Source organism: Anguilla rostrata, chromosome 12 (genome assembly GCF_018555375.3).
Source record: "Anguilla rostrata isolate EN2019 chromosome 12, ASM1855537v3, whole genome shotgun sequence".
Classification (NCBI taxonomy): domain Eukaryota; kingdom Metazoa; phylum Chordata; class Actinopteri; order Anguilliformes; family Anguillidae; genus Anguilla; species Anguilla rostrata.
Window position 1 is genome coordinate 40,402,431 of NC_057944.1, and position 6,966 is coordinate 40,409,396.

At 51.6% G+C, this 6,966-nt stretch overlaps 1 protein-coding gene across 1 annotated transcript in view; it reads left to right on the top strand.

Moving 5' to 3' along the window:
* Window positions 1-6,966, top strand: part of ppm1lb (protein phosphatase, Mg2+/Mn2+ dependent, 1Lb) — a 53,360-nt gene that overhangs the window by 2,106 nt on the left and 44,288 nt on the right. The window lies entirely within an intron of this gene.

Genomic DNA, 6,966 nt, shown 5'->3' on the forward strand with positions numbered 1-6,966 from the left:
CCAGTCTTTGGTGATGTTCAGTGAGAGCTCCTTACGTACTCTGAAGTAGCTCTTGAAGCAGAGATGCGATAATGGGTCTGCTGTATAATGGGTCTGCTGTAAGATTGTGAACGGGTTCCACTGCTCTTAGCACATTACTCTGCCTTCTGTCTCTACTGGACCCTCTGAGTCCTTTATCTGGGAAGCATCAGTGACTGTTAGAATATGGTTATTTTTAAAATCAGTATTATCTGTTGATTTGTGGCACAGTGAACCCGCTTCACCATGGATATCCTGCAATCTGCTTCTTTGAGGTTGTGCAGTATGTCCTAATCTGGTTTATGACCTGCCTTGAGTTCACGGTCGAGTCAGAAATCCAGCAGGAGTGGAGTCTTTAGTGTTTATCATAATCAGGTCAGGGTGATCAGGCTGCCTGATGCAGTTTAAATGGTGAAAGGTAGGCCCCTACATGCAAATCGCAGCATGCTGTAGTCAGGGTGATCAGGCTGCCTGATGCAGGTTAAACAGTGAAAGGTAGGCCCCTACATGCAAATCGCAGCATGCTGTAGTCAGGGTGATCAGGCTGCCTGATGCAGGTTAAACAGTGAAAGGTAGGCCCCTACATGCAAATCGCAGCGTGCTGTAGCACTTATCAGGGTTATCTCCCCCCTCTGGTAAAGGCTCAGATTCTTAGTTTGTACAAAACAAGGTCATGTACTGCCTCGGGCTCCGTGTCAAAGTCAGGGAGAGAAGGTGTGTGTGCGTGCGTGTGCGTGTGCGTGTTTGTGAGCGTGGTGCGCATGTGTGTGTGCGTGTGTGGTGTGTGTGCGTGTGTGTATGTATGTGTGTGTGTGTGCACGTGTGTGAGCGTGTGTTTGTATGTGTGTGTGAGTGTGCGTGCGTGCGTGTGTGCATGCATGTGTGTGCGTGCGTGCATGCGTGCGCGTGCGTGCATGCGTGCGTGTGAGTGTGTCTGTGTGTGTGTGTGTGTCTGTGTGTGTGTGTGTGTGCGTGTGTGTGGGAGGCGGAGGACAGAGCGGAGCGTTGCGCGATGCGTTCCGAGGCTCGTCTGACGTGTTCTCGCAGCGCCGCATGCGCGGATAAATCCGCTGCGTTTGGACATGAGCCGCTGATGACAGCATCCACCGCAATGCAAATCAAACTGCGCTGAGGAGTCCGCCAATCAGGGAGCCTCCACACCACACCCACTCCTCCCGTCATGGGGAAAAGCAGGCCTTAGGGCAGCTTGCTGCTCCCTCTTTCTCTCTCCTCAGCCTAAGGGATGGGCCGTTTAGCTGCTACTGGGTGCTACTCAGCTTTTTTCTGCTCTGAAGTCATTAGTGGATGTTTAGTAGGTTGTGCTGTAAAGAGCTGATTGATATAACTGGGCCATTGGTGTTGCTGGCATCAACCCAAGTGCTCGGAACTCCATTGTCTTCCATTCCATTGGCTTGGTTTCAGAAGTGTGTGAGTGTGTGTGTGTGAGAGAGTCAGTGTGTGTGTGTAGTGACCCCATTTTACCATGTTGGATTGCTGGAGTGTGTTCCCCAGGTCCAGAGCATTGTTTATCTGAGTGAGTGTGACAGATGTCAGTGGCATTATGACCCAGCACCTGTGATCCGCACTCCTCAGGTGTGTGTCCTGGCCTTATCTCTCGCACCCCTGACCTCTTGGGGGGGGGGGAGATCCTTCATTCTTTTACAAACTGCTCCTTCCTCTGACTAAATATGAGCATTCTCCTGGTGACTCTGCTCAGGTTGGCAGCTGTGCTGGCCCTCGCTGGGGTGGGGTGAGCATGTGAGAACCCTGGAGCGGGGCGGGGAGGGGGGGGTTACCGGGGTGATGAGATAATTGATTGCAGGTGCAGTAGTGTGGACACTGTGGTGCTGCGTGAGAAAATTACCCAGCATGCCTCTCTGCTGCCCGCCAGCCCGGGGGCCGGATTCTGCTCAATCCATCACGTCGGCCAGTTTTTAATCTCACCAGGACCCCGAGGCCGCGCGTGGCGGGTCAGCTGTACCGAGCAAAATCAAACCCGCGTCTGGAGCTGCAGCCTCTCCAGCGGAGGGAAAATGGAGCAAAGCGTAAATATGCATCGGGGTGAAAGAGTCTGAAATACTTTCCTTTGTTTTCTACCCTTTCCCTTTCCTTTTGTTGCCGTGAGGATGGCCTGCGGTTTGGAGAGCACTCTCACTGTGTGCGTGTGTGTGTGAGTGCGTGCGCGAGTGCGTCTGTGTGTGTGTTTGTGTGTCTGGCTGGGGTCGGCTGGCTGCAGGACTGCTCTCGCTGCTGAAAGTGATTTTCCTCTGCTCTGTGTGTAAATGCCAAGCAGGCAGAGGATGCTTCACGGAGCAAACGCGCTTATTTACACTTTTTGCCAGAGGTGACAGTTTTGCTCCCACACCCACCCCCACCACAAATTCTTCTGATATATGCAAACTACTGGCAGACACCACTTTTTCACATTTCTTTAGGGGTTTTTTTTGGCCAACTGATACACCAGAGCTGAAGCTGCTTTATCACTCTGTGTTTCTCTGCAGCTTCAAGTAAAGAATAACTTCTGTTACAGCAGCAGCCTAAAGGAGTGTGTGTGAGTGGTGAGTTGGGATGTGTGTGTGAGTGGGTATTGTGTGTGTGTGTGTGTGTGTGTGCATGCACGCATATGTGTTTGTGTGTTCCTCTTCCCTTTTCTGAGTTCTCCTGTGACAGTGTTTGTAAAATGCTTTTTTCCACTTTCCTTTGTGGGGACACAGTCCTTTCTGCAGCTCTCTGCTCACGTTGTCTCTTTACTCAGGGACAGGCAGTTAAGCTCCAACTCTACTGGGTGCTACTCAGCTTTTTTCTGCTCTGAAGTCATTAGTACATGTTTAGTAGGTTGTGCTGTAATGAGCTGATTGATATAACTGGGCCATTGGTGCTGATGGCATCAACCCAAGAGGTCGGAACTCTGTCTTCCATTCCATTGGCTTGGCTAAGAAGTTTGTGCGTACGTATGTGTGTGTGTGTGTGTACGTGCGTATGTATGTTTGTTTGTTTGTGTGTGTGTGTGTGCATTCTTATTCTGTGTTCTCCTTTGACAATGTTGCAACTGTTTCTGAGGATGTGAGAATGTCTCCACATTGAGAATGAATGTAAAGGTCAGATGAGAGGTGAGGGGGGGTGCAGAGGACTGCACCAATCATGCTTCTTAAATCTAATTTGAAATAATAACCCCCCCCCAATATAAAATATAATCACTTGGCTTCCTGCAGCATGTGACCATAAAAACTCCCTGGGAGAATGTGTGAATGTGCCGGGGGTGGCTGGGTGTGGAACAGAGACATCACAATGCCCTCGGCTGGATCCGCACTGTCCGCAGCATGGAACCCAGGGTACTGCTGCATCTGCAGAACGTTTTCAGTGGATTGCAAAGTACTCCCATTTCTGTTTGATTGAGAATTTGTACGAAGCTGTTGAAGCGGCCATTAGACCCTGACTATGCGGAATGGATCTGTTTTTGAGTGGCTGTGGAAGCCTGTGGTGATCCTGATGCTGGTTAGTGTGTTCCCCGGTCATATCGGCTCATGTGTGGTTAACCTGTAGAGTTCATATTCGGCGCTGTGGGAGAGCTGTGATGTTAAAGCCATTAGCAGGTGGATTCTGAGCCCTGACCTCGATCCACCAATGATCTCTTTCCAGGCTGAGGTGGACACCCCCGCTGTGGAACATTCCGTTTCCCCTCCCCCGAGCTTTCATGAAAGGGCCATCTATGTCTTCTAGGGCCTCTCCCAAAATTTACATGAATAAATACTAAGAAAAAACCTGCCAACTTTGTGTCCAGGACTGAGCAGTGTTTGTGGGGATGGGAGTGATGGGGGTGGGGGTGGGGGTGGGGGGTGTGGGGGTGTAGGGGTGTATGGGAGGGGCATGAGAGGGTTAAAACAGCTGGTTGACTCATCCCACTCTTATTTATACACTCTGCTCACCAGTGCAGGTAAGAGGCCTGATCTGCGTGTAAATGACTGCATCAGGGCGGTTATGCTGACCGCAGTGGAACAGACCTGGCACCGGATCAATACGTAATCAGGGAAGATCTCTGCTGTTGTTCTGTTGTTGTTTTTCTACATCGTACTGTGTGCACCCCCACGAACACGGCCCCCCCACCCCCGCCCCCCGCCCCCCGTCAGAAAGAGTCCTGGGAGGACAGGACCGGTCCCCTTGTGCCGGTCCGGTTTCGCTGTGTTCGTGGCTGCGGTTGACATTCTGCTGACTCCAGCGCGGTGGAGCCACAGCCGTTCGCTGGCGGAGGCGCAGGCCTGAGGCGCCGAGGCCGGTTTTGGGCCCTGGGGACGAGGAGGCCGGTTTTGGGCCCTGGGGACGAGGAGGCCGGTTTTGGGCCCTGGGGACGAGGAGGCCGGGGGAAGACAGCAGGGGAAGACAGCGGGGGAAGAGTCCGGCCGTGTGGGTCACAGATGATAGAGCAGGACAGGAGAGGCATCCAGCTACACGCTGCTACCCTGCTAATGGCTCTGAGTATTTACTGGAGATGAACGAGCAAAGCTGAACTAAAGCTGAACTAAATGTGGGAAGAATTGGTCATGCTGTGTGAGCAGTAAAGCGTTAAAGGCTGTGGGGAATGGGTAAGGTGATCACGTCCTTGTTCTTACTGTAAGTAGCCAGAAAATGACCAGGCAGGGCTCTGTGTGAGGTCACTCAGCCCCGCCCACATGCCTGTCTCCAGGCAAACTGATTGGCTGCAGTCAGGCTTCTGAGGAGAGAAACAAGGTCGCGGTGACCTGGCGGGAACGCGGCCGTTCCCATTGGCTGAGGGACACAACGCACTGTGTGTTTACTGAGCTGCTTCTCCTAACGTGGCTGTGCAACCACTGTGTGTGTGTGTGTTTGTATATTGAGGCCCTCCTCATCTTCTTTTGTTTCACCTCTTCCTCTCTTTTTTCCATCTCACTCTCTCTCCCCTCCCCCTCTCTTTCTTTGTCTCCATAGAGTAATTGTTTGAAGTTTGTCCTTTCCGCACATCAGAATGCTGTGCGTGCGTCCGAGCATGTGTGTGTGTATGTGCGTGTGCGCGCGCGTGCATGTGTGTGCGCGTGTGTGTGTGTGCGCGCACGCACGTGTGAGTGAGTGAGTGAGTGAGTGAGTGAGTGAGTGAGTGAGTGAGTGAGTGAGTGAGTGAGTGTATATATATATGTGTGCGTGTGTGTATATGTGTGCGTGTGTGTGCGCGCGTGTGTGTGTGCGCGCACGCACGTGTGAGTGAGTGAGTGTATATATGTGTGCGTGTGTGTGTATATGTGTGCGTGTGTGTGCGCGCGTGTGTGAGTGTGTGCGTGAGTGCGTGTGTGAGTGAGTGAGTGAGTGTATATATGTGTGCGTGTGTGTGTATATGTGTGCGTGTGTGTGCGCGCGTGTGTGAGTGAGTGCGTGTGTGAGTGAGTGAGTGTATATATGTGTGCGTGTGTGTGTATATGTGTGCGTGTGTGTATATATGTGTGCGTGTGTGTATATGTGTGCGTGTGTGTGCGCACGCGTGTGAGTGTGTGCGTGAGTGAGTGTATATATGTGTGCGTGTGTGTGTATATGTGTGCGTGTGTGTATATATGTGTGCGTGTGCGTGTGTGTGCGCGCGTGCGTGAGTGCGTGTGTGAGTGAGTGAGTGTATATATGTGTGCGTGTGTGTGTATATGTGTGCGTGTGTGTATATATGTGTGCGTGTGTGTATATGTGTGCGTGTGTGTGCGCGCGTGTGTGAGTGTGTGCGTGAGTGCGTGTGTGAGTGAGTGAGTGTATATATGTGTGCGTGTGTGTGTATATGTGTGCGTGTGTGTGCGCGCGTGTGTGAGTGTGTGCGTGAGTGCGTGTGTGAGTGAGTGTATATATGTGTGCGTGTGTGTATATATGTGTGCGTGTGTGTGTATATGTGTGCGTGTGTGTATATATGTGTGCGTGTGTGTATATGTGTGCGTGTGTGTGCGCGCGTGTGTGAGTGTGTGCGTGAGTGCGTGTGTGAGTGAGTGAGTGAGTGTATATATGTGTGCGTGTGTGTGTATATGTGTGCGTGTGTGTATATATGTGTGCGTGTGTGTATATGTGTGTGTGTGTGTGCGCGCGTGTGTGAGTGCGCGCACGCACGTGTGTGTGAGTGAGTGTATATATGTGTGCGTGTGTGTATATGTGTGCGTGTGTGTGCGCGCGTGTGTGAGTGAGTGAGTGAGTGTATATATGTGTGCGTGTGTGTATATGTGTGCGTGTGTGTGCGCGCGTGTGTGAGTGAGTGAGTGAGTGTATATATGTGTGCGTGTGTGTATATGTGTGCGTGTGTGTGCGCGCGTGTGAGTGAGTGAGTGAGTGTATATATGTGTGCGTGTGTGTATATGTGTGCGTGTGTGTGCGCGCGTGTGTGAGTGTGAGCACGCTTACACTGATGATGTTTTCCAGGGCAGCTGAAGCGGTGAGCAGCCTGTAATTATGTGCCTCAGGTGAAGAGATTCATAATGATGCTCTTAACCCTGTTAATGGGGCCCTTTAACACTGTATCCGTGTGTAAAGGCTCACTACCGCCCCCTGCAGTAAGGATGGGAGGCAGGTATGCACACGGGCGCACACAGCTGTGGAACAGGGGCGGAGCTCGCCCATGTAGCCAGAGAGGAAGGGCACGAAGCTGCACACACACACGCACGCACGCACGCACGCACACACACAGGCTTACACTCGAGAGTAATGGTGATTTGTCTGCTCCTGAGTGTAATGGAGATTGTCCTGGATTACGCCTTTGTGTCTAACTGCAGTACATTCTCTTCCTTCCTCTCTCTCTCTGCTTCTCTTCTTTTTTAAAAACAACTCCCACCACAGCTTATCGAACCGTGAGAGATTTACATTTAAAGAAGTCTAAAGTGCACACGCGCTCACACACGCACACATGCTGGAAAAAATGATGCAATTCTGTTTGTTTCTTTACTTAAGCAAGGCTCTGGAGGGCTGTGGGGTTTG